We start from the raw sequence: 27034 nt of genomic DNA on the forward strand, positions 1-27034 counted from the left end.
GGCGCTTATTTTGGACGCTAGTCCAGTCCAAAGTGACCGATAGTGCTAGGCTGATATGCTAATGTCAGACTTTGGCATCTGTCATGTGAATGTAGTTCTATGGGCCTACCGGAGACCACAAGCCAGAACCTGGCCCCCTCAGAGGGGCATGGGGATCAATGGCCTATAGAAACCCCTGTATGGTTGGAAGCATTCTATGTTTGCCATCGACTGGGTCAGGCACCCAGAAAGGTAAGCATACCTAAACAAACCCCTATTCTGGTGAAAATATTGCTACCAAAAGCCAAACAAGTGGATAGAAACTCCCCTAAAAAAAAAGAGCAAGCGAGCATGATGTCACATGTCGCCGTGCCGCTGTCTGCGCAGCCTCCCCTTCCCTGGAGGGGGAAGGGGGTGCTTCAGACCCCCCCCCCACGCTTGCTCTCCACCCGTCAGCTCTTAGGCTGAATGCTAGAGGCTCCAGTCGTGTGTTCTGGCTCCAGACATTTTCAGCACTGTGCTTTGAGTGTGGTGGCTTTCTTCTAGGGGAGCCAGGTCGGCTGAGTGGACAGCACGTTGGACTTGTGATCCTTTGGTCCCGGGTTCGATCCTGGGCGCCGGCTAGAAACAATGGGCAAAGTTTTTTTCATCCTATGCCCCTGTTACCTAGCAGTAAAATAGGTACCCGAGTGTTAGTCATCTGTCACGGGCTGCTTCCTGGGGGTGGAGGCCTGGTCGAGGACCAGGCCGCGGGGACACTAACAAGCCCTGAAATCATCTCAAGATAACCTCAAGATAGAGATAGGGGTGCGAGAGCCAGTTGTTGTTCTCCAGTACTCGGGCTGCATGCGCTTAGGGTTCCCTTCCCTAGATGCCCTCTAAGTACTGCCCTTGGAGCTTGGGGTTACCTTCCACAAGTTCCTTGGGTCCTGCCTCTGCTGGGCAATTTTAATGCTCTCCTCCGGCACAGGGGTTTCTGCTCCTTCGGTCTTCGTGATGGTTTTGTTTGTTTGCAGCCATCTCCTTTTCTGGCGAAGAATGAGACTGCTGCTTTCCGGAGGGGTCCCTGGGTTGCTGATGCTTGGTTGGTCAGACCAGGGGGTGCATCATGTTTTGTGTCCGGTTGCGGTTCTTCGCCTCTATTTGCGCTCCATGGCTTCTGTTTCCGAGGACGCACTTTGGGTTGATCCGGTTTCCCTTCTTCCCTGTTCGCGGGTGCGGATCTCCCAAGTTTTCCGCAGGGCTATCCAGCATGCTGTTTATCCTTGTGCCCATGAAGTTTGTAAGTTCGCTCCTCTTGCTGCCGTCTTTGGCAACATGTGCTGGTCTGACATTCAGGCAAGGGGATTTTGGCGGTCGAACAGGGTCCTGGCGGCCTGTTACCTCTTGAACGTTCCGGGGCCTGTCGGGCCTGTGTCGCTTTGGGTCGGCGGCTGCAGCCAGTTGTCTCGACTTCGAGTTGAGGAGTGAGCAGCAATCGCCTCCCGGGTAAGTCCCTAAGTTTTTTCCTCTGTGGGTAGTTAGCTCCGGGGAGCCGAAGGGACTACCCCCAGAAAACCAGCGTTCAATGTAATGAAAAAATATCTTCTGGGTGAGACCTGGAGGCTCCCCGGCATCCCTCTCTCCTTCTGGTCAATGATTTTTCACGTGTTTTTGACATCCAGCCTCAGAACTGACGGGTGGATAGCTGACGTTGGGTGTTTGGGGCTTCCTCTTTCCCCCTCCCAGGGAGGGGGAATCTGCGCAGACAGCAGTGCGGCAATGTGTGACGTCATGCTATCTTCTTGGTTATCTTGAGATGATTTTAGGGCTTTTTAGTGTCCCCGCGGCCCGGTCCTCGACCAGGCCTCCACCCCCAGGAAGCAGCCCGTGACAGCTGACTAACACCCAGGTACCTATTTTACTGCTAGGTAACAGGGCTCATTTGCTCGTTTCTTTTAGGGGAGTTTCTATCCACTTATTTGACTTTTGGTAGCAATGTTTTCACCAGAATAGGGTTTTGTTTAGGGATGCTTACTGGGTGCCTGGCCCAGTCGATGGCAGACATAGATTGCTTCCAACCACACTGAGATTTCTATAGGCAATTGCTCCCCATGCCTATCTGAGGGTGGGCCCAGGTTCTGGCTCGTGGTCCCTGGTAGACCCACAGAACTCCATACACATGAATGATGCCAAAGTCTGACTTTAGCATATCAGTCTAGTAAGCTCCGGGGAGCCTCCGGGTCTCACCTAGTAAATGTTGTTTGATTGAATTCAACAATTGTTTTTTGTGTTTTTTGGTCTCTGCCCCTCTCGCAATTTCTGTCTTAACTAATCCTGTTTCCTGGTTCTGCCTCTCGGCTTTGGTATAAATTTTTTTGTGCCTTTATCATATATTTCACAAAACTTGACACACATCTCACTTTTCTTTTTATGTTCTAACAGCAAATCTTTACAGTCAAATTCCTTAAAGAAATGTCGTAGTTTCCCATAATGACCTCTCCTGAAATCAGGCTTTTCAACTGCTTCAACCTCATTTTCTTTGTGTATCTATTGGCTTGGGATGCCTTCCTCCTCGCTCGCGAGTCAGAGGTACCAATGTTTATTCATTAATGTGTTATAAAGTTATTAAGCACTATGACATAGCACAAATTGATAGTTGTGTAACATAACAAATTATTTATGATGTCAACTAAACCACACACTAGAAATTGAAGATACGACGATATTTCATCCAAAGAGACGGACCACAATCCACTTGATAATGGTCCAGGACGGACCGAAATGTCGTCGTATCCTCAATTTCTAGTGTCTGGTATGTTCAACATTTTTCAGCCACATTATTGTGACTTTTCATCTGCTTATTCTTTATGATATACAGCCGATTTAGGAGGTCACATGTTAGAACTCGTCAAGGGGAGTATACATAAGCCTGCCCAGGGGGGTAAATCTTCTCGGGGAACTCCACACGAGAATTATTGCACTCGGCTGTGGATTATTTTCCACACACCCTCTCCCTACTTTCCCACACTCATCATTTCCTCCCACTGCCACCTTGATCTTCCTGTCCTCATCTTACTCTCATATTCACTTGAATTCATATTTACTTGAATACATCCTCTAGTTTGTTTTTCATTCCTTAGTTTTGTTGACTTTTATGCAACATATCTCTTCATGACATTTCTGTTCCTTGCTCTCTATTCTGTTTGCACTATACATGCTTCTCAGAGTATCCAAATCCGCCACTCAGTCCTGATTTTTCATGTTCACACAACACATTTATTGTGTTTCTGTACATAATAGTCAGCATTGTGACTCCTTACAGTACTCTGGCTTTGCTGCAAATATAAGAAAGATATATAGAATATGCAAATAGATGCATGTAACATTGTATTAGGATTTCAAATCACTGTTTGAAGCTTAAGCTTAAAGGTTGTATATGATGGTAAATGTTGAAAGTGTTTTTGAAGTTTATTCATATGTTAGAGACAAATTCACAAAAAACGTTGAGTGTGTTGGTAAGACAAAAGGTGGGATGTAAAATCCAATGTGAGTAAGGTGATGCCAAGCATTTCTGAGCTTGGTCCCCTTGTTAGGCTGGGAAGCTGGCAAGGGCGTGATGGGTAGATAACTAAGTGTCACCCGAGGAACTGCTTTCTTTGATGCTACACAGCACAAACCATAGTTAAATATCTTCTAACTCTGATTATTGGGCTGTTATAAATTGTTGTTCAAATTATTATTGATTTATCAAGTGTCATTAAAAGTGTGTGTTGGTGGTATATAAAGAGACCGTGTAAGGGATGTGCAGTCTCATTAGAGGGAGCAAGCATCACTTATACACTTGGTTTTGATATCACAAGTTTATTCGGTTATTAATCTTAATATGCAGTGGGATTATCTTTACTCTTAACACTGTCGCGTCCCCGGCATGTGCTCCCCAGTCTGCCTCATGTGCGCTGGGCGTTGCTTGGTTGGTCAGACTGTGTTTGTCAGACAGGGCGATGCCCTCTGTGATGCGTGCGTCGTCTACATTGTTGAAGCTATTTGCGCCGCTCGTGTGGGACGCAGTTTCGCTTTTTTTTTTTCTTTTCGACTCGCATGTCGGCAGGTGGTGCTTGCTTCTTCCTTGGAATCTGCTTGGGCCCTGGCTCTTAGGTTGTCTTTGCCTTTTTGTCCTCTGCTGTTTGCAGAGTCTGAGGTGCAGTATCTGCTGGAGGCTTGAGCTAGTTGCCGTCCTATGTCCGACTTGTTAGTTCTCTAGGGGGCTCGTGGGGGCCCTTTCCGGCAGGATCATGCCAGGGCTCGGGGTTCTTCCCATCGTGGTAGGCCGGCGGTGCAAGTTTTCCCCTCCTTTCGGATGACTTCTCTGTCCCAGGTTTGTCTTCTGCTGGAGCCGGGTGCTTGGATCGGGTGCATCCCTGGAAATCAGGGGCTGGCTCGGTTTTGTTGTGGGGTGTCAAGATTACCGCTTTCGTTGCCTTCCATTCAGCTTGAATCTGGCGCCTCGTGTTTTCGCACTCCTTACTTGGGTTGTGGTGATCCGCCTGCGTCTGTTAGGTGTTTGGGTTCTGGCCTACGTCAACAATTGGCTGGTTTGGACTCCCAGCCAGTCTGCGTGTCTGCTCGCAAGGTTATCTTAGGTTATCTTGAGGATTTCGAGGCTTAGCGTCCCTGTGGCCCGGTCCTCGACCAGACCTCCTTTTTGTTACACATCCCCAGGAAGCAGCCCGTTGTAGCTGTCTGACTCCCAGGTACCTGTTTACTGCTAGGTAATGGGTACATCAGGGTGAAAGAAACAATGCCTATTTAGTTTCCGCCTTCAACGAGGATCGAACCCGGAACCTCAGGGCTACGAATCTGATGCCCTGTTCACTCAGCTGTCAGGCCCCAGGGATTTGGTTCTTTCCCAGCTCGCCAGGTCCTGTTGAACTGGCAGGAAGTCCCATCTGGTTCCTTCTCAGGTTCGGTCTTGGCTGGGTCTTGTGGGGAATGCTCGGATCGCTTCCTTGTGTTTTCCTCCAGGGGCTCTGCTTTGCCTGCATTTCCTCCTTTGTCTGTTCCTGAGGGTCTCCCAGGACATGCAGCGGTTGCTCATGGGTTTGTGTGGGCGCCTGAACTTTGCCGTGATGGTCTACCCACCAGGCTGGGTGTGGCTTCGCCGGCTGTTCTGGTTCCTGAGGGGACATTCCTTCCGCTTCCCAGCAGCCGCTGGGTTTAGCCTTCGAGGGCTCTGCGTTGGTTGCCGAGTCGCCGGCTTCCTCTTCGGGGTTTTCGGGGTTCAGTGCCTTGGCGCCTACCTGAGCCCACACTCGATGTGTTGACGACGCATCGTCTCTTGGCCGGGATTTTGTGACCAGTGCTCACCAGGCCGGCCAGGGACGGCGGTGTCCGTCCTTCCGTAGAGCCCCAAGCACGGTGTGGGAGTTCGCGGGTGTGGATGTCGCTCCAGAGGGTTTGGGTCACTCACGGATCGACGATCCGGCTCCATTCAGACTGTTGCCCCGGTGGTTCATTGCTTGAACCAAGGGGGTTCCATGGGGTTCTTGGCTCTTTGGGGCTGGTCGCTCCGGGTGACTTGTCTGCTGAGTTCTCGAGGTTTGGCTCTCCTGGTGATTCACGTTCGGGGGGTGTTCAGTGTCCTGGCGGATGGCCTGTCCTGGTTCATTCCCGTCCACGGAATGGACAGTCGACACCAACTCACTCATTTGGCTCTGCCAGACGTTTGGGCCTCCAGAGGTGGATCTCTTTGCGTCTGCGTGGTCGAGGCATCTCCCGGTGTACATGGGGCCCTTTCCCGACTGCGAGGCAATCGGGGTCAACGCCTTTAGGCAGGAATGGGCGAGGATGGGATTACCTGTATCTCTCTTCCCCAGTTCAGCTGTTGCTCTGGGTCTTGGCTCTCTTAGAGACTTACCTGGGTTGTCCTTCTGGTTCCTCCGTAGACGGCCTAGCCGTGGTTTCAGGCACTGCTTGCTCAGTGTTCGAACCCGAGGGTCTTCCTGTGGCTCCACCTTTTTCAGCAGATCGGTCCAGCAAGATTCGAGGCTGGTTCGTTCTTCTCGAGTTTCTGACTCGAGTCTATCATCACTTGTATGGGGAAGCAGGTGGCTTTGTTGCTGGTCTCCCACCTGCGTGCTTCGTCTAGGCGGCAGTATGAAATTTCCTCGGGTGCTTTCGGTTTTTCCTATCACTGCATAGGTATACTTCAGTCGTTGATAGGGTTGTCTTCTCCTTCCTTTCGTGGTTGTTCTAGGACTGTCATCTTATGCCGAATACTGTCTCCTCGTATCATGCCGTGCTGGCAGAGCCACTGTAGCTTGCGTTCGGTGTTGATGTTACTTCTGCGCCATTCCGCAAGCAGTCTCGTACGTTGTTTCACCTCCGGCTAGCTCATGCACCTCCTGAGCTGTCCTGGTCTTTGGACCGGGTACTCTAGTTGCTCTCTTCTCCTCGGTTTGTTGTGACCCCTTCGGTTCAGGATTGTTCTTCTAAGGCTCCTTTTCCTGTTGGCATTGGCTTCTGGGGGTCGGGTATGGGAGCTTCGTGCTCTCCTCCGGCGGAGGGGTTTTTGCTCCTTTGGTCCTGGTGGTAGGTTTGTTCGGTTGCAGTCATCTCCTTTTTTGGTGAAATATGAGACTGCTGCTTTCTGGAGGGGTCCTTGGGTTGTTGGTGCTTGATTGCTCAGGCCGGGGGTGCATCATGTGCTATGTCCGGTTGCATCTCTTCGCCGTTCTTTGTGCACCACGGCTTCAGTGGTGCACTTTGGGTTGACCCGGTTTCCCTCCTTCCCTGTTCTCGGGCTCAGGTCTCTCAGGTTGTCCGCAGGGTTATTAAGGCTAGCCAGCCTGCGGTCTATCCCCGTGCCCACAATGTTTGTAAGTTTGCTGCTTTGACTGCCGTCTTTGACAAAAAGTCTTGGGTTGACATTCGGACGCAGAGTTTTTGGAGGCTGAACAGGGTCCTAGCTGCTAACTACCTTGTCAATGTCCCTGGACCTCATAGGGCCCGCCTTGCATTGGGTCAGCGGTTGCAGCCAGTTGTCTTGCGTTGAGTAGTTAGAACTGACTTCCTCCCGGGTAAGACCCTGTGTTTTTCATTGTCTTTTTGTAGTTAGCTCCAGGGAGCCAATGTGGTTTCCCCAGAAAACCAGCATTGAATGTAATGAAATGCTATTTTCTGGGTGAGACCTGGAGGCTCCCCAACATCCCACCCTCCTTCCGGTCAGCGGTGTTTTCGTGTGTTTTTGACATCCATCTTAAGAACTGTCGGTTGGATCACTGGCGCGAGGGTCTGGGGCTTCCCCTTTCCCCTCCAGGGGGAGCCTTTACCGCCCTGCGCAGACAGCAGGGCGGTAAAGTGATGTTATTAAATAAATCATTAGAGTCAGGCAGAGTGCCAGAGATGTGGAAGGTTGCTAATTTGGTTCCAGTTTTCAAGAAAGGAGATAGATCACTTGCGTCAAACTATCGGCCAGTTAGCTTAACGTCTATTGTGGGAAAGTTACTTGAATCGATAATTGCAAATACCATTCGTCTTCATCATGAAAAACATAGTTATAAATGAATCACACCATGGGTTTACAAATGGCCATTCATGGTTAACAAATTTGCTGTCATTTTATTTTAGCATAATTGAGGCAGTTGAATATTGGTAAGGTTTGTGATGTTGTGTACCTTGACTTTAGCAAAGCTTTTGATATAGTGCCACATGAGACTGATTAAATAGGGGCTCATGGTATTGGGGGTGCTATATTAAGTTGGGTTAGGGCATGGCTATACCAAAGGAAACAAAAGAGTTAGTATAAATGGGGTTAAGTCAGACTGGGAAAATGTTGTAAGTGGAGTGCCTCAAGGCTCTGTCCTGGGACCTCTGATATTCATAATATATATAAATGATTTAGATTCAGGTTTGAGCAGCAATATTTGCAAATTTGCCGATGATATCAAAATCGGGAGGGAAATAAACACGGAAAAAGACTATCACTTCAAGACAATCTAAATAGGGTTTTGAAATGATCAAAAGATTGGCAGATGCAGTTTAATGCTGACAAATGTAAGGTTTTGTGGGTAGGTCGGCCGAGCGGACAGCACGCGGGGCTTGTGATCCTGTGGTCCTGGGTTCGATCCCAGGTGCCGGCGAGAAACAATGGGCAGAGTTTCTTTCACCCTATGCCCCTGTTACCTAGCAGTAAACTAGGTACCTGGGTGTTAGTCAGCTGTCACGGGCTGCTTCCTGGGGGTGGAGGCCTGGTCGAGGACCGGGCCGCGGGGACACTAAAGCCCCGAAATCATCTCAAGATAACCTCAAGATAGGTAATGATGATAAGAGTTACAAGATACGATCTTGATGGTGTTGAGGTAGCGAGGTCGGATTGCGAAAGAGATTTGGGAAGGATTTTGGAATAATGATGTCTGAGGACCTAACATTCAGGGAGCATAACCAAGCAAATATTGTGTCAGCCAATATAGGATGGATTACGAGAACTTTCAAATCCAGGGATCCCATCCCAATGGTTGTACTCTTCAAGTCACTTGTGTTGTCCCGTCTTGAGTACTGCTCAGTACTCACTTCCCTCTTCAGATCAGGAGAGATTGCTGAAATAGAGGGAATACAGAGAACATATACTGCACGCATAGACGCAATAAAGCACCTAAATTATTGGGATCGTCTCAAAGTCCTCCAAATGTACTCACTAGAAAGAAGATGAGAGAGATATCAAATAATATACACCTGGAAGATACTGGAGGGCCAAGTACCAAATCTACACAGTAAAATAAAACGTACTGGAGTGAACGATATGGAAGAAAATGCAGAATAGAACCAGTGAAGAGCAGGGGTGCCATAGGCACAATCAGAGAACACTGTATAAACATGTTGACCAGACCACACACTAGAAGTTTGAGGGACGACGACGTTTCGGTCCGTCCTGGACCATTCTCAAGTCGATTGTGAAGAGGAGGTAGAGACAGGCAATAAATAGGCAAGAAAGGTGTAGGGGATAGTAGTAATAATGAGAACTGCAGAGGGCCTATTGGCCCATACGAGGCAGCTCCTATTATAACCACCGAATGAGAAGGACATAGTAATAGGAATAAGAAGAGGATAGCAAGGGAGCGTAGGAGAAGACAATGAACAGAAAAAGGGGAGGAGAGAGAAAGAAAATGAAAGAGAAAGAAAAGGAAAGAGAAAGAAAGGTAAATGGAAGGGGTAAGCTTATGTTAAGTCACGTTTGTTAGAAAGATTAGAGCATTTGAGTATATACTGTGAAAGGGAAGAGTCCGCAGCAACAAAGCCAGGACTCAAGTTCATGTTGGGTACATTGTGTATCAAAGCCGATTCTACAAGACGAAGTCTGTGTAGAGTAGAGGCAGGAAAGATTATTTTGGAGGAAGACCAATCAATGGGATGATTAGAATCCCTCACATAGGCAGAAGAGAACATTGTTAGTGTCTGCAGACTTAACACTTCTCTTGTGTTTTTTAAGTCTGTCATTCAGTGTACGGCCAGTTTCGCCAAAGTATTGGAGAGGACAAGATGAACAGGAAATAGAGTAGACACCAGCAGCATTAGAAGCAGGAGGAGCAGTGTGAACTAGATTGCTACGAAGTGTGTTAGTTTGTCGAAAGGCGAGTTTAATGTCAAGAGGACGAAAGGTATTGGTAAAAGTTTTGAGTTCAGATATGAAGGGAAGGCATAGTACAGTGCTACTAGTGTTGGAAGCAGGTTTAGGATGAAAGAAATTTCGTTTAGCTTGAGAGTAGGCACAGTTGATGAAATGCAAAGGATAACCAAGGCGAGAGAATGATTTGTAGATAAAGGCAATTTCAGAATCAAGAAACTGAGGGTCGCTGATGCGTAGAGCGCGGAGGAAGAGAGAGACGAGGACACTTTTCTTAACAGGAGGAGGATGGTAGGAAAAGAAGTGAATGTACATGCCACTATGCATGGGTTTACGATAGACAGAGAAAGAGAACCCAGACACAGAGCGGTGAACATGAACATCAAGAAAAGGAAGGAGGGAATTAGATTCCCACTCAACTTTGAAATGGATAGAAGGAGCCAGATTGTTAAGAGAGGTGAGGAAAGGCTGGAAAAGATTAAGGTCATGAGGCCATAAAGCAAAAATGTCATCAACATAGCGAAGCCAGAGAGAGGGATGAGTATCAATAGAAGGAAGAAGAACAGTTTCGAAGTATTCCATGTAGAAATTAGCAAGAACAGGGGAGAGAGGGGAACCCATAGCGACACCGAAAGTTTGAGTGTAATATTTACCGTTGAAAGAGAAAGAGTTAGAGTCAACACAGTCTAATAAGATCGAGGAAAACGTCAGTGGGAAGCGGGAGATGAAGGAGGCCCTCTGACGCCTTCTGTCTAAGGAAAGAGAGAACGTCATCGAGCGGAACATTAGTGAACAGAGAGTCGACATCAAGACTAAGCATCTTACAAAAGGGCTGCAGGCGCAGTCTTTCTATGAAGTCCTGAGAGTGACGAAGGTGGGCCGGGGAAAATGTGCCAAGGTAAGGTGTCAGGGTTTTAGCGAGCCAGGAGGCAAGAGGATAGCTGACAGAGCCTTCGCGGGGCTCTGTCAGCTATGCTCTCTGGGGTGCCAGACTCGGTTGATGGCAGACATAGAATGCTTCCAACCACACGGGGGTTTCTATAGGCCATTGCTTCTCGTGCCTCACTGAGGGGGCCAGGTTCTGGCTCGTGGTCCCCGGTAGGCAAGAACTCCTAGCACTTTGACTGATACCAGAGTGCTGGTAGTGACATTTGTGAGACTGCGCTGAGATCTCTGGGTCACGCAGAAAATGGTGTTTTATTACATTCAACGCTGGGTTTTTTTTTTTTTTTTTTGCATGCTTGACATCCTGCTTTAGAACTGAAGGTGTGGGGAATCCGGTGAGGTCGGGGGGTCTTGGGCTTCCCCCTTCTCCCTCCCAGGGAGGGGTAGGAGGAGCTGCGCATACGGCGGTTCGGCACGTCGTGACCCCATGCTCGTTTGCTTGTTTTTCCTTGGAAAGTTCTGTCCACTTGTTTGACCTTAATTAGTAGTTTCAACAAGAATAGGGATTAGTTTTGGGATGCTTACCTTTCTGGGTGCCTGACCCAATGGCAGACATAAAATGCACTAAATCATATGTGCATTTCTATAGGCCATTGTTCCTCATGCCTCTCTGAGGGGACCAGGTTCTGATTTGTGGTCCCCCGGTAGGCCTAAAAGCACCATTCACACTGATGCCAACGTCTAATACTGTATATCGATATCAGACTGGATAGCTCCTGGGAGCCTCTGGGTCTCACCCAGAAAATGGCATTTCCTTACATTCAATGCTGGTTTTTTAGGTCCAGACAGTCAACACAAGCACCTCTTTCCTGTAATGTATCTGTGGCTCTTATCATAAAAACTAAGTAGATATATTGCACAGGATCTTCCTGTTCGAAAACCATACTATCTGTTCATTATTATGTCATTACTCTCTAGGTGTTTAACTCATTTGGCTTTATTGTTTCTAGTGTTTTGACTTCCACGTTTAGAAGTTCCTCTCGATTACCATGTTTATAAATTGTTATTATGTTTGCCTTTTTCCATATATCTGCTTAGATTCCTGTGCACAAGGATGTCTAGAATATTTACTGGAATGGAATGCTCAGTTTAGTATTCTATGTATTCTATGGTGTGTTCTGGAATTTATATTTTTTCCAGCTCGCTGAAATCCTCATTTTATACAAACATACTTTGATACTGTTCATTTAGCATTGCACACATTTCTTTTTCATTCTGCCTCTCTTCTCACTACTGTGTAATTGTTTTTTGCTTATTTGTAATGCTGGTATGTTTGCGGGTTAGGCCTCTCTGATGTTGATCCCATTTTCTGGGGGGAGCCCCGTCGGCTCCCCGGAGCTTTACCAGGCTGATATGCTAATGTCAGACTTTGGCATCAGTCATGTGTATGGAGTTCTGTGGGCCTACCGGGGACCACGGCCAGAACCTGGCCCCCTCAGAGAGGCAAGTGGAGCAATGGCCTATAGAAACCCCGGTGTGGTTGGAAGCATTCTATGTCTGCCATCGACCGGGTCAAGCATCCAGGAAGGTAAGCATTCCAAAACAAACCCCTATTCTGATGAAAATTGCTACCTAAAGCTGAACTAGTGGATAGAACTCTTCAACAGAAAACAAGCAAACTAGTATGACGTCATACGTCACCGCGCCGCTGTCTGCGCAGCTCCCCCCTCCCCGGGAGGGGGAAGGGGAGCCCCAGACCTCCCACGCCGGCTATCCACCCATCAGTTCTTCGGCTGATGCTATAGGCACCAGTTATGTGCTCCGGCTCCAATGGTTGTTTCAGCACTGTACCTAGAGTGTGGTGTCTGTTTTCTAGGTGGTGCGAGAGCCGGGAGTGATTCTCCAGTACTCGGGCTGCATGCGCCTAGGGTTCCCTTCCCTAGGTGCCCTGTAAGTACTGCCCTTGGGGCTTGGGACCACCTTCCACAAGTTCCTTGGGTCCTGCCCCTGCTAGGCCGTTTACTGCTTGGTTTTCGGCCTCTCTTTGTGTGCTCGGGTGTTCTGTCTTCCTTGTTCGCCTTAGAGTAAGGGGCAGTTTTTGCACTGGTGGGGCGCAGGGTACTGTGCAGCTTGTCTTTAACAATCATATCTGCCGGCTCTGTTCCGCTTGGGTACGCTGTCCTCTTGCGGGGTTTTCTTTTTCTTTTTGTTTATCTACCTGGTGGGGGGGTCTGCCATCGTTCTTGCCCCTTGTGTCCCTTGTGTTCTGAGTATTTTCTGGTGGTACCCCCTGCTAGGTCTCCGTGAGAGTACACGTCCTGGGGGTTCAGCTCTTAGAAAGTTGTTTGGTAGCTTTGGGTGCCGGTTAGCAGTACCCTGCCTGGGTTTACCTGAGCGCGAGTCCTCTTATAGTAAACGCTCGGGACCCTGGGAACCCCTGGGGGCACGAGGGTTCGATGGATGTGACCCCCAGAGTCCCCCCTTACTTCCAGCGAGTTTGAGGGTTGCTCTCACCCTTTGTCTCTGGGTGACTCTGTTTTGCCTCCGTCTGCTGCCTGTGGGGTCGGTGACACCTTCAACCCGGAGTCCTGCGAGTTTGGTTGCTCGTTGTGGCTCGGTTACCCAGTTGTGCTGACTAAGCGGATGCTGGCAGCAGGGGCGTTGCACTTGAGCCTTCGTGGTGGCAACGTTCTCGTGGTTTACTCCCCGGGTGCCCCGGGGATGCCCCGTTTTGGTTCGTTTTGGGACTTGGGGTGTTGGTTGCTTCGGTTCCATCCACGCCTCCTTGTCTTTTCCCTGGATCACCCTTCATGCCTGCATCTGGTTCCTTACCGTCCGTAGGTTCGGGGCGGGGTTTTGATGGTGTTGAGACTCGAGCAGTCTCGGGGACTTCCCTTTCCCGGGGTAGTGACGGGGGCATTTGAGCCTGTTCCTCCGGCCGTGTTGTAAGAGTCTGCCAGTGGGCTCCCTTCCTTAGTGTTTTCACGGCTGCTCCGGTTTTCTGGTATGGCCGGGGCTTTGGGGGAATGGCTCGGCCCCGGGGCCTGTCGTGTAGGTTCCCGGGGCTTTGGAGGAGCTGACTTGGTGGGCTTTGGCCCCGTTGGACCCCGTGGGGGTTTTTATCCCCCTCTAGGCGGGGCTTGTGGTTACGCGGAGTGGGGTCTTTTCCTCCCCACTTGCTGTACGTGCTGTTGGGCATCTGCCCCTCCCCGGGCTCGGTTCCTTGGCCTTTGAGTCAGTTGGTTCCGTCCTGTGGGTGGATGTTTTCTCCCACCCCTTTTTGGGACAGTGTCTTTGTCATGTTTCCTCGTTCTTGGGGTTCTACGTGACTTCTGGTCTCGGGTGCGCCTGCGCCTTTGTGTGCCTTCGGGACTAGTGTTGGCTTCTGTGTTTTCGAGGGTTCGGGAAGGTTTTTCGCTACTTCCCGCATTATTGGAACGTCTGCTTCTTGTCCTTGTCACCGTTTTGGGCTACTTGTGGCCCGGTTGGGCTACTTGTGGCCCGGTTGGGCTACTTCTAGCCCTGTTGGGCTACTTGTAGCTTTGTTGGGCTGCTTGTGGCCCGGTTGGGTTCCTTTTTGGGCTCTGTCTTTGCTTCGTTGGCCGATTTTATTGTTCCTGCTTCCTCTTTTGGCTACTTTTCTAGTGTGGTAGTCCTGGTTGGCGCTTTCCCGCAGAGAGGGTTGTGCGGTTCAGCCAGCGTGTCATGCGCATGCGCCGTAGTTTGTTTTGGTCTGGGCGGTGTTTCAGTGCTGGTGTTTTGCGCCCTTTTTGCTACAGTGCTTTGTCCCTCTCTCTTCTCCCTGGCTGCGGTTTGTGCCCCTTCGCTCCGGGGGTGTCCGGGTTCCCAGTTGTGGGGAGGACGCCGCGGTTTTCCCTGTGTCATGGGTGTGGGCCGCCTCCTTCGCCTCTACCTGCTCTCCTGCGGGTCCGGCTCTGGCGTCTTCACCTGGCGGTGTTCCCAGGTTCTTCTGGGCATGGTTGAGTCGTGTCACATTCGTGCCACCGTTCGCCACGTTTGTGCCACCGTTCGCCAGGTGAGTTTCTGCGGTCTGGCGTCTTTTGGCCAGGCGCTGGATGCGGTGTTGTTTATATACCTGTCTTTATTTAGGTATCTTTTTGTACAACTGAGACCGTTCTCACACCAGTGACTGTCCCTTTTTCAACCCTTCCTGTCCCCCTCATGTGCATGTCCAACCCATGCTAGAGTCATTCTGGGGACCCTCCTTTTTTTTTCATGTGTGGTGTGGGGGTTTTGGGGTTGGTTCTGTACTCACCTGGTAAGGCTCCTGGCTGTGCTTGCAGGGTTTGAGCTCTGGCTCTTGGGTCCCGCCTATCTGGTAGAACTTGCGGGATAGTACCAGTGGAGTGCAGTGGTGCTATAGGTACAATTGGGGAACACTGTATAACCATCAGAGGTCTGCGGTTGTTACATGACCTACTTGCGAGCATAAGCCTTATTGCTGGTAAGTCCGTGGTCTTCCGGAGCACGCTAGCCTGTTTTCGAATAGATGTTGCGGCCCATCCTGGTTGTGGGGGTATGTGGGCCTGCGGGCCACTCCAAGCAGCTGCCTGGTGGGCCACCCTCTGGCCGGTCTAGCCAGGCCTCGGGCCGGGTTTTGGGTGTAAATGAGCTCCCAGTACCCCATCCAGCAGGTATCGAGCGGGGTTTCTCCGCCGTCGGTCGCCTGGTGTGCAGGTTTCTGGGCCTGCTGGGCTTTGTCGTGTGTCTGTTGGCCCTGTTGACTCTGTTTGGGGTTTGCCTGCTCCGTTCTCTGCCTTTGTAGAAGGGAGTTGCTGTTTACATGTTGCATGTTGCAGTGGTGCCTGTTGCGGCTACTGCACGTGTGCATTGGTACCGTGTTTCACGGTGGCGTGTCCTTGTTCCTGTGTCCGGTTGTGGTGTGGCACTTTGCACACTTTGTGCCTGGGGTTTGCGTATGGGGGTTTGCTTGTTGTTTTTCGTGGTCTTCGGGTAACTGTTTTGGCCCTCTCATGTGCGTGGGTTTTTTTCTGTCCCTGCCTGATTGTCCACCCCTGGTTGTTTCCTGGGGTTTTTGTGCTTCTGCTCTTTCTTCCTGCCTCCTCTGCAGCAGGGGTGTTCTGCGTGTGTTCCTGAGCTTCTTGGGCATTTTTCAGCCTGTGTCCTGTGGTGTGCTTCTTTGTCTCGGTCTATTGCAGTTGTTCGTACCCCTTGGTTCGGGTACTGTTCTGGCGGCAATCCCTCCGCCTTCTTTGGTTTCCTGGCTTGCCCTGCCGGTTGGTTTTTGGGGTCTTGCGATGTCTCGCGTCGGACCCGTCGTTTCTGAACTCCTGGCGGGCTTGCTTACTTTGGGGAGTTTTTCTGTTCGGCGGACGTTCCATCTCCTTGTGCCGCCTGGGTTTTGGTGGTCGTGCCCGAGATCTTCCCGCGGCTCCGCCTTTTCCTGGGCTTGGAGGGGCCTTGTCGGGGCTGCTTATGTTCTGCCTCGCGGTCTCGCCTCCGGTTGGTGGTTGGGTGGCTTCGTGGTAGGTGTCCCACCTGCGTGCTTCTCTTGGCGGCAGTATGGGGTATTTTGGCGGTCCTTCCTTTTCCGGTCCCTTCTTAGGTGGTTACTTTTGTGGTGGTGGGGGTTGGGGGCCGTCGTCTTGCCACGTACTGTCGCCTCTTTTCGTGCGGCTCTGGCGGAGCTGCTTCGGCTTGCTTTCGGTCTTGGTGTTGCTTCTGCACCGTTAGTAAGCTGTCTCGTGCATCGTTTCACCTCCGGCCTGTTCGTGCGCCGCTTGCACCATCCTGGTCTCTGTGCTCTGTCTTCTCCTCGGTTGGTAGTGCACTTTCGGTTCCGGTGTGTTTTTTCGTCGGCTCTTTTCATTTTTGGCATTTGCCTCTGGGGGTCGGGTCGCTGAGTTTTCTTGCTCCTTCGGTTTTAGCGTTTTGGTTGTTCGGTGGCAGCCGTCTCCATCTTTTCTGGCGCGGAGTGGGCTGCTGCGTTCTGGAGGGGTCCAGGGTTGTTGGTGCTTCGTTGGTCGGGCCGGGGGTGTGTCGTGTTTTGTGTTCAGTGGCGGCCCTCCGCTGTTGTTTGCGTGCCACGGCGTCTGGGTCCGGAGCGCGTTTTGCGTTGATCCAGTTCTGTTGTTCCCGGTTTGCGGGTGATGGTGTCCTGAGTTGTCAGCCGTGTTCTTGCGGCTCAGCTGCCTGTGTTCTTCCCTCATGCCCGTGGTGTTCGTGGCTTCGCTGCTCTCGCTGCCGTCTGGGCGACGTGTCCTCACGGTCTTTCGGGCATGGACTTTTGGTGTTCGCTCGGGGGCCTTGCTGCTCGTTGTTCTCGTGTTGTTCCCGGGATTTTTCGGGGCTGTGGTGCCTTGGGTTGGTGTTTGCTGCCGGTTGTCTCGCTTCCGTGGGGGGTTGCGTGGTGTCCGCCTCCCGGTTCCGTCTGGGGGCTCCCCCTTCCCCCTCCCAGGAAGGGGGGTGCTGCGCAGACAGCGGCGCGATGCCGTATGACGTCATACTAGTTTCCTTGTTTTCTGTTGAAGAGTTCTATCCACTAGTTCAGCTTTAGGTAGCAATTTTCACCAGAATTGAGGTTTGTTTTTTAATGCTTACCTTTCTGGATGCTTGACCCAGTCAATGGCAGACATAGAATGCTTCCAACCACACGGGGGTTTCTATAGGCCATTGCTCCCATTGCCTCTCTGAGGGGGGCCAGGTTCTGGCCGTGGTCCCCGGTAGGCCCTAGAACTCCATACACATGACTGATGCCAAAGTCTGACATTAGCATATCAGCCTGGTAAAACTCCGGGGAGCCTCCGGGTGTCACTCAGAAAATGGCGTTTCATTACATTCAACGCTAGTTTTTTTGCACTGGGTGCACTGGAGTTCTTGCTTCTCTACACAGAATGCCACGGTCACCTCCTGTATCCTGATGGTTTAGACCCCAGTGCCTGGGGTTTCTGCTTGGTTGCAATCCTTCTGGACCTCGGAATTTCCCGCGAGTATCTTTTATGGTCCGTATGGAGTGGTCACTCGAGCCCGACCTCACCGTTTGCAAGTTTGAAGGGGGTGTTTATTGTCTTTGCTACCTAACGATGAACTTTCTTTCTACCCCCACCTTGATGCCTGTTGGGTTGGCGACACTTATGACCCAGTGTCCTGTGAGGCATGTTCTCACTGGGTCTTTGCTATAATAGATTCTGCCTCCCAGTTTTAGAGTTTCAAGGCAGCTGTCACTTTGTGTTTGTTTATGTTAGGTGTTCACTGCATATGTTTTGGCTGGATGCCCCAGAGTTGGTCCCTGTAGTGTTTAGGAACCAGGAATGGGAAGTGTTTTGGCCTCCAACTGAACTCTGTCCGTACCTCCTCTTCCTTCCTTTGTGGATGCGGTGCGCTGCGCTCTACTTTTGTTCTCCCTACCCCTCAATTGCCTGGCTCCGACCTTGAAACTTCTGTGTTTTGGAGTTGTGATGGGTTTCACTCGGGGGTGTAGCTTAGCCTTCTCCAGGGGGGGGGGGGCGAGGTGTCCCTGCAATGTCGATTGCAAAGGTAGTTGAGCCTTGTCCCAAAACAAATGCCCCCTAAACTCTGCCAGGGTTCTGGGGCAATTTGCCTTCACAACTGGCCCTTGCCCTGTGTCTTCTCTTTGGGAAGATGCTTTCCTCTTTCAGGTGTTGGATGAGGACTTTGATTTTGCCCCGTGGCCTCAGTGGCATGCTTCATGGGATGAGGAGGAGCCTGAGAAGTAGCCTTGGGTGTCTTTCAGCCCTTCGTGGGTCTTGATCTCCTCCGTAGAGGTTCTTATGTTGCAGGGGGGGGGGATCCCATTCGATGACTCAAAATCTTTGTTTATCCAGAGGTTTCTATCTCACTTGATGCCTTCAGTACTTTGGAACTTGACCTTGACCTCTTTTTCTGTGATGGATCTAGCCCTCTTTCTAGTATAGGTCCATTTCTGCTCATTGGTTGTGATTTGAGGTCTAGGGCTCATCCTGACTGGCTGACAACTCTCTTACTTTCCTTGGGGTCTTGGCAGGGGTTCTGTCATTCCTGTGTTTCTGAACTGGGGCTTCATTTGCCCATCTCCAGTACTTCTTGTTTGCCTAGATACTTTCCAGGGATGTTGGCAAGTGGCAGTTTGCTGCACAACTGTCTATCAAGGAAACTGAATTTCCTTTTCGTTGTTGCTGAAGACCACAGGGCTCGTTCACACCTGGTGAGAGGTCTTGTGTGCCTAGGTCCTTGTGGAAGGGTTTCTCAGCATCATCATGAGAACATGGCATGCTGTGGTCCTCTCCAGGGGTGGAGGCCCTTACTGCATGCAGTTACAGTCCTGGGAGCCTTGCCCAAGTTGCTCACCCCTCTTCTTTGGGAAGCAGTTTTGGCATTATATTCAGCCCACCTCACATATCCACAGACTGTACTGGTCTGTTCTTCAGATTTGACCCTTTCACTGTTGGCCCTTTCACACCATTGTTGGGCCACTTGGCATGTTTAGGCGGTTCCTGGTTCCATGATTTGTGGGCTTATTGGGTTGTTTTCCCAAGGCCTCTTTTAAAAAACATAAAGAACCTTGACTGGTCGGTCCCTTTCCCTTATTTGAGGTCGAGTTTGATGGGCCAAGAATTATCTCCTGGACTTCATCAGGTTATTGTATTAGTTGGACTCAGGTGTGGTCATGCTGATCTCATGCCTTTGGGGGGCTTCCTGGTTCCTGTACATACATTTATTTTCCAGTTTGAATGGCTTCATCCCAGCCCTGCCTGACCTTCACCATCACTTTGCCCCAAGTTCATTTGCTACTACGGGCTAGAGCTTGGATGAACCTCAAGGACATACATTGGCATGTGCCTATTCATCCAGAGGGTTAGGGTTTGTTATGGGGCACCAGGCTATTGCCGGTCATTGTGACCCAGCTGCATTTATTAAGGGTTAGTGTGTTGGCCTACCTCAATGACTGGCTGTTGTGGGACCCCGAGTTGGTCCATGTATCAGTTGACTAGGGTTCAGTTTTTTTTTCCTGCTCACTGGGTTCAGGTTCCTGGTGAAATGATAGAAGTCCCAGTTGATGCCATTCCTGGTTTGGGATTGATTGGGCCTTGTTTGAGAATTCTTGAGGTTATCTTGAGATGATTTCGGGGCTTTAGTGTCCCCGCGGCCCGGTCCTCGACCAGGCCTCCACCCCCAGGAAGCAGCCTGTGACAGCTGACTAACTCCCAGGTACCTATTTTACTGCTAGGTAACAGGGGCATAGGGTGAAAGAAACTCTGCCCATTGTTTCTCGCCGGCGCCTGGGATTGAACCCAGGACCCAGGACTTGGGCAGTGTCTCTTTTTCCTGCTGCTGGTGGCTTTGCTCCACCTGTAGCTTCATCGCCGTCTGGTGTTGGATCAAACCCACGTGATTCTCCAGTTAGTAAAATGCGTTTTGCATGAGCCTCAACTATGCTTTAACCTGGGCAGTGTTTGGCTCCTGGCATTATATCTCTTTCTCCCATTCCTCCCTCTTCACCACAACTCCTGGGAAGTCTTGCTTCACACACTTTCCTTTCGGGTTTTTGGGAGTTCGGTTCTGTGACACCACTCTTTCCCCATTGCTCAGAATGTTTACAGACTCTTTATGGGTTGAGGTTTCATGACCTGCACTCACCAGGCCACCCAGGGTCGGTGGTTGGGTCTGTTTCTTCAGGCGCATAGTACAGTGCACAAGTTTGTGGCATACATTGAGAAGGATTTTGCTTCCTCCATGTTTGGTGATCCAGCTTCATTCCAACTGCTCCCTGGTGGTTCATTATCTGAACTGTAGGGTGTCACTTAGTCTGTTTATTCCCCAATGGAGCTGGACCCTTCAGGTGGTTCGGCTTTTGGCTTTTCAGGGTTTGGTTCTCCGCGCGATTCATAAGCGGTGTCCAGTGTCCTCATGGATAGGTTGTTTAGCTTTCAGGACTGTCTCCACGGAGTGGACCATCAACGAGTCCTTCTGTTGGTTCTGTGGAATGTTCAGTCTCCGTGAGGAGGAACGCTTTGCATTGGTGTGGAACGCTTTGTACAGGGAGCCCGGTGGCTGACCGGACAGAACACTGGACGCGTGATCCTGTGGTCCCGGGTTCGATCCCGGGTGCCGGCAAGAAACAATGGGCGGAGTTTCTTTCACCCTGATGCTCCTGTTACCTAGCAGTAAATAGGTACCTGGGAGCTAGTCAGCTGTCACAGGCTGCTTCCTGGGGGTGGAGGCCTGGTCGAGGACCGGGCCGCAGGGACACTAAGCTCCGAAATCATCTCAAGATAACCTTCTCAAGAAGATAACCTTGGTTTGGAACTGGCTCCTAAGTGGCTTGAACCGATCGCCAGGCTCTCACTGTGGATATTGTTTGACTGGACTGGTTCAGGTGGAGGTGCATTTACCTGTAACCCCCTGTTCAGGTGTTAATCCAGATGGTGGAGGGTTCCTTTGGTGTTGAGTGTTTAGTTTGACAAAGGTGCATTATTTGTTGTCCCGTGGTTAGCTCTTCACTGCTACCTGCGTGCCACCGGTTCTGTCTCGATGGAAGCCTTGTTGGTTAACCCCATTTCTTTAGTTCCCTGTTCCAAGGCTCGCACTTATCAGGTTGTCTGCAGAGTTTTCAAATCTAGTTAGCCTATGGTATATCCTCGTGCTCATAATGTTCGTAAATATGTGGCTTTGGCTGCTGTCTTCTCTAACATGTCCTGGGTTGATATTTGGCTCGGAGGTTTTGGCATTCTACCTGGGTGCTAGTGACCTGATATTCTGATATTTGGTTAATGTTCCTGAACCCAGTTGCTTGTGTGTGGCTTTGGGTTCTCTCCTTCATCTTCGTGCCTGCCACCTCTCCTTCTTTATGGTAGGTTCCCCTTCTTGTTCACAGTGTTCCTTCCTTCAGGTTTGTTGTTTCATCATTGGTTTGTTCATCAGCTCTAGAACTAACTTGGTGAATGGGCCTGGAGCCGGGGCTTGGCTACCTGGTTGTGGTAATCAGTAATAAGTTTCAAGCTCATTTGAGTTAATTCCTTGTTGGGTAGTTTTGAGGCTTTGTTTACTGTAAACCTTCCGGCTGCTTATATATGCTAACTTTCTGGCGGTTTTACTGGTGGGGTGGTGGAGTGTCACCCTGCCCCTGAGTGGGGGGTGGGGGAGCCAGGCTCTGGTCCCACTGCAGGCCAAAAAGAACTTCTGCAATCGATGTGACCTTTTAGCAAGAAGCAAACTCAATTGTTATTGGTGCTCTTCCAGATAGAGGCATTTCATTACATTAAATGCTGTTTCTGGGGAAAGCTCCTTCGGCTTCCCAGAGCTATCCAGGCTGATATGGATATATTAGACTTTGGCATCAGTCAATGTGAATGGAGTTCTAGGCCTATCAGGGACCACGAGCCAGAACCTGGCCCTCCCCCTCAAAGAGGCGCGAGGAGCAATGGCCCACAGAAATCCCTTTGTGGTTAGAAGCATTCTATGTCTGCCATTGACTGGGTCAGGCACCCAGGAAGGTAAGCTCCCCAAAACATACTCTAATTCTGGTTAAGAAATTGCTACTGAAAGCCGAACTAGTGGACAGAACTCCCCAAACGAAAACGAGCATGACGTCACCACTTTGCCGCACCGCTTGTCTGCACAGTTCCGTGAGGGAAGGGACTGTGCAGGAACTCTCCTTTCCCCCTTCCCCGGGAGGGGACAAGGGGAGTCCCAGACCCTCACGCTGGCTATCCACACCCCAGTTCTTAGACTCGTGTGATTGACAATGGTTGTGTGACTCTGGCTCCTGATTTGCTGTCCTCCAGCTCTGTAGCCTTGTGGTGTAGTGCTGTTTCTCTGGTAGTGCGAGAGCCAGGAGTAATTTCACAAGTACTTGGGCTGCATGCACCTAGGGTCACCTTCCCTAGATGCCATGTAAGTACTGCCCTTGGGGCTTGGGGCTACCCACAAGTCACCTTGGAATTTACCTCTGCTTGGTCTTTTGCTGCGCGGTGATTGACCGCCCTTAGTGTGCTGGGGTGTTTCATGCACCCTTGTTTGCCTTTGGGTAGGGGTAGTTTGCACTGATAGGGGAGCCAGGGTACTGCACAGCTAGTTTTCACCTCTCATAGCGGCTGGCTCTGTTCCGCCTGGGTATGTTGTCCTCTTGCAGGGTTTTTCTTTTGTCTCTTGTTTCCTGCATGGTGGGGGGGGGGGGGGGGGGTTCTGTCCTTGGTTTTGGTTACCCAATTGTTCTTGGTGGTCCCCAGCTATGTGAGTGGACACGTCCGGGGGGTTCAGCTTTTAGGCAGTTTTCTTTGTGGTCTGGGCCACTGGTTAGCAGTACCTGGCCTGGGCTTCCCTTTGTGTGTTTCCTGTCTAAGGGCCCCCTGGGAAACCCCATGGGGGCACTTGGGTCCAATGGATGCATTCCGTGGGTTCCCTCTCGCCTTGTGTGGTTTTGAAGGTTGCTCTGTTCCCTTGTCTCAGGGTGACATTCTCCGCTTCTGCCTCTTTCATGCTACCTGCTGGTCGATGACATTTTCGACCCAGAGTCCTGCTGAGTTTTGTTGCTTGTTCGTAACTCAGTCCACTGATGATTCTGTTTGGGTGCAGGCAGCTCAGGCATTGCATGCTAAGTTTAGGTTGGAGCAACACGCTGTGTTGGTTGCTGAACTGGAAGCCCCAAGGCTGCCCCGTTTTAGTTATAGGAATCCGGACTTGGGGGTGTTAGTAGCTTCGTCCTTGGTTCAGTCCTCGCCCCCTCGTCCTTTCCCTGCTGTGGTTTGTTCTGGTCCTCTCCCCCTGCATCTGTCTCCGAAGCATCTGAGGGTTTCGGAGTCGGGGCTGGGTTTTATTGGGTTGAAGACTCGAGCAGTCTTGGGGGATACTCCTTTCGGGGTGGTGACAGAGGCGTTCGAGCCTGTTCCTCCTGCTGAAGCATATGGGTCTGACCATTGGGCCCCCCTTCCTTTTGGCTTTTACGGGTGCCCCGGCTTTTTCTTGTGAAGCGCGCTTTGGGGGATTGCTCGGCCCCGGGTCCTGCTGTGGAGGTTCCTGAGGCGGGGTAGGTGGTGACTAGGGAGATCTTTGGCCCCGTTGAACCCCACTTGGGTTTTTGTGCCCTCTGAGTGTGGTTTACTGTTACAGGGAGTGGGGTTTTCTTTTCTCTCCACCTGGTACGAGTTGGATTTGGTGTCAGCCCTTCCCGGGGTTTGGCTCCGTGTCCCTTCGGGTTCATTGGTCCTGTCCTTCCGGGGGTTTCTGGCTTCTCGTTTCCTACCTCATGTGATGCGGAAAACCAATGCAGCTTTCCTCCTGCGCGATCTGGATTATGCTTCCATAATGGATCCTTTTATGTTCAGGTTTAGATCTTCGTTTCCTCACTGGATTCGTTGTGAGGTTCCAGAGTTGTCCTGGCTTGTGGACTGCACTATTTAGTTGTTGGAGGCTTGGCATACGTTCTGTTGGTTCCGCAAGTTTGGAGTGACGTGAGACTGGGACAGTGATCCAGGTTTACCTGGGGGCGAATTTGAGCACCTCAGTGCATGCTTGTTCGCCCCTGCCCTATCCCAGGATGTTGGCATTGTGCAGCTTCACGTGCAGGTTCCCTCCCTTTCGGCTGCACTGGTTGCTGAGGCCTTGCGCGCTCGTGGCCTGTTGGCTTTGGTCTTGCGGTTCTTTTCCCTCGTTGAGCTGTCCTTTGGATTGGCTTACGGAGGATGTAGAGGCACTTGGGGCCATTCCTGGGGTCTGGTGCTTTGATCTTGGCGGCATGTGTGCTGTCTGCTCTGCTGAAGCTGTTCGCGCCGATCCTTCAGGATGCGGTGTTTCTGCCACGGCTTTGGTAGCCATTGACGTGCTTTGGGTTGACCAGTTTTCCTTCTTCCCTGTTCCAGGTTTCGGGTCTGCCAGGTCATCCTCTGGGTCCTTTGGTCTGGCCCGCCTGCGGTTTATCCTCGTGCCCATTATTTTTGTGTGTTTGCTGTGTTGATGATTGCCTCCCGGGTTTGTCCCTCTTGTGTTATCTGTGGGTAATTAGCTCTGGGAAGCCGAAGGGGCTCGCCCCAGAAAACCAATGTTGAATGTAATGAAACGCCATTTTCTGGGTGAGACCCGGGAGCTTCCCAGCAACCCTCCCTTCAGGTCGGCAGTTTTTTGCATGTTTTTGACATCCAGCCTCAGAACTGGGGTGTGGATAGCCGGCGTGAGAATCTGGGGCTCTCCCTTTCCTCTCCCAGGGAGGGGGGCACTGCACAGACATGCAGCGTGGTGACGTCATTCTCATTTACTTGTTTTCGTCTTGAGAATTCTGTCCACCAGTTTATTTTCAGTAGCAATTTTTTAACCAGAATAGAGGTTTGTTTTGGGGCGCTTACGTTTCTGGATGTCTGACCCGGTCGATGCTAGACACAGAACGCTTCCAATCACACAGGGATTTCTATAGGCTATTGCTCCTCGTGATTCAGTTCTTCTGGTCTTCTGATGGGGCCAGATTCTGGCTCGTGGGCCCTGGTAGGCCTAGAACTCCATTCACAATGACTGATGACAAAGTCTAATACATCCGTATCAGCCTGGATAGCTCCAGGGAGCCTCCGGGTCTGACCCAGAAAATGGAGTTTCATTACATTCAATGCTGGTTTTTTGTTATGCCACTAATTTAAAAAGTTAATGCTGTAGTATGTCAGTAGGTATACTTCATAAGTGTAAAACACATGTACAGCAGTTGAATGATGCAATGTACGTTAGTGTATTGAATAAGACAGTGAATCTGTTATGTAGGTTGCAATATTATTAAGGTGCACGATATTCCAAAACTGTTTTTCAACAATTCAACAGTTAGTTTACCTCAAAGTGTGTACTCTTGTCTTCTAACAATGTGGCATGTTGTATTATGTTAGTCGTGTTGGCAACTAATGAATATTTTGCATTTGATTAAATCAGTCTTGCAACCATGGGTATGGTGTCGGATGATGTAAGAAGAAAGCCTGAAAATGTTACCATTTTTAATCAGAATACAGTATGTCTGCTATGAAGTGTATTCATTCTGGGTGTTGTATTGTTTGGGAATTTTATAATCCCTTGATGACAATTGTGGAATTAATTATATTCAAGATAATAAACTTGATTTGTATTAAATGAAACTGTTAAGTCATATTATAGAAATAGTTTGAAGTACAGTATAGAAAATAGCCACCCTGGCTCCAATAATAGCAAGAGAAATTAAGGATGACTTTCATTGCATGTGTCATCTCCTGGAAGGAAATACTTTTCAGATTGAGAAATTAATAAAATATATGAATACTGACAAGCCATAGTACTATTATAAAATGAAAGTAGCTTGATAGCATCTAATTCAAAATAATATATATATATATATATATATATATATATATATATATATATATATATATATATATATATATATATATATATATATATATATATATATATATATACTGTATATATATATATATATACTGTATATATACTGTATATATATATATATATATATACTGTATATATACTGTATATATATATATATACTGTATATATACTGTATATATATATATACTGTATATATACTGTATATATATATATATACTGTATATATATATATATATGTCGTACCTAGTAGCCAGAACTCACTTCTCAGCCTACTATTCAAGGCCCGATTTGCCTAATAAGCCAAGTTTTCATGAATTAATGTTTTTTCGTCTACCTAACCTACCTAACCTAACCTAACCTAGCTTTTTTTGGCTACCTAACCTAACCTTACCTGTAAATATAGGTTAGGTTAGGTTAGGTAGGGTTGGTTAGGTTCGGTCATATATCTACGTTAATTTTAACTCCAATAAAAAAAAATTGACCTCATACATAGAGAAAAGGGTTGCTTTATCATTTCATAAGAAAAAAATTATAGTAAATATATTAATTCATGAAAACTTGGCTTATTAGGCAAATCGGGCCTAGAATAGTAGGCTGAGAAGTGAGTTCTGGCTACTAGGTACTGACATATATATATATATATATATATATATATATATATATATATATATATATATATATATATATATATATATATATATATATATATATATATATATATATATATATATATATATATATATATATATATATATATATATATATATATATATATATATATATATATATATATATATATATATATATATATATATATATATATATATATATATATATATATATATATATATATATATATATATATATATATATATATATATATATATATATATATATATATATATATATATATATATATATATATATATATATATATATATATATATATATATATATATATATATATATATATATATATATATATATATATATATATATATATATATATATATATATATATATATATATATATATATATATATATATTACATAATTAGCTTCTAGGTCAGATATGTTCTTTATGACGATGAACCATTCATGGTTTCCGAAAGTGAGTGTTAATGGAAGACTGACAGTGAGACAGCAACCCGTTCTCGCACTTTCGTATAGTCAATATTGACTTATTAAATACGTGCATATGTGACATACTAATTTATTGAGAATATTTTAGTTTACCTTGAA

At 48.7% G+C, this 27034-nt stretch overlaps 1 protein-coding gene across 1 annotated transcript in view; it reads left to right on the forward strand.

Annotated features, from left to right (window-relative positions):
• Nucleotides 1-27034, forward strand: part of LOC123763247 (protein tramtrack, alpha isoform) — a 242845-nt gene that overhangs the window by 102621 nt on the left and 113190 nt on the right.

Source organism: Procambarus clarkii, chromosome 49 (assembly GCF_040958095.1).
Source record: "Procambarus clarkii isolate CNS0578487 chromosome 49, FALCON_Pclarkii_2.0, whole genome shotgun sequence".
In the NCBI taxonomy this organism is placed as follows: Eukaryota; Metazoa; Arthropoda; class Malacostraca; order Decapoda; family Cambaridae; genus Procambarus; species Procambarus clarkii.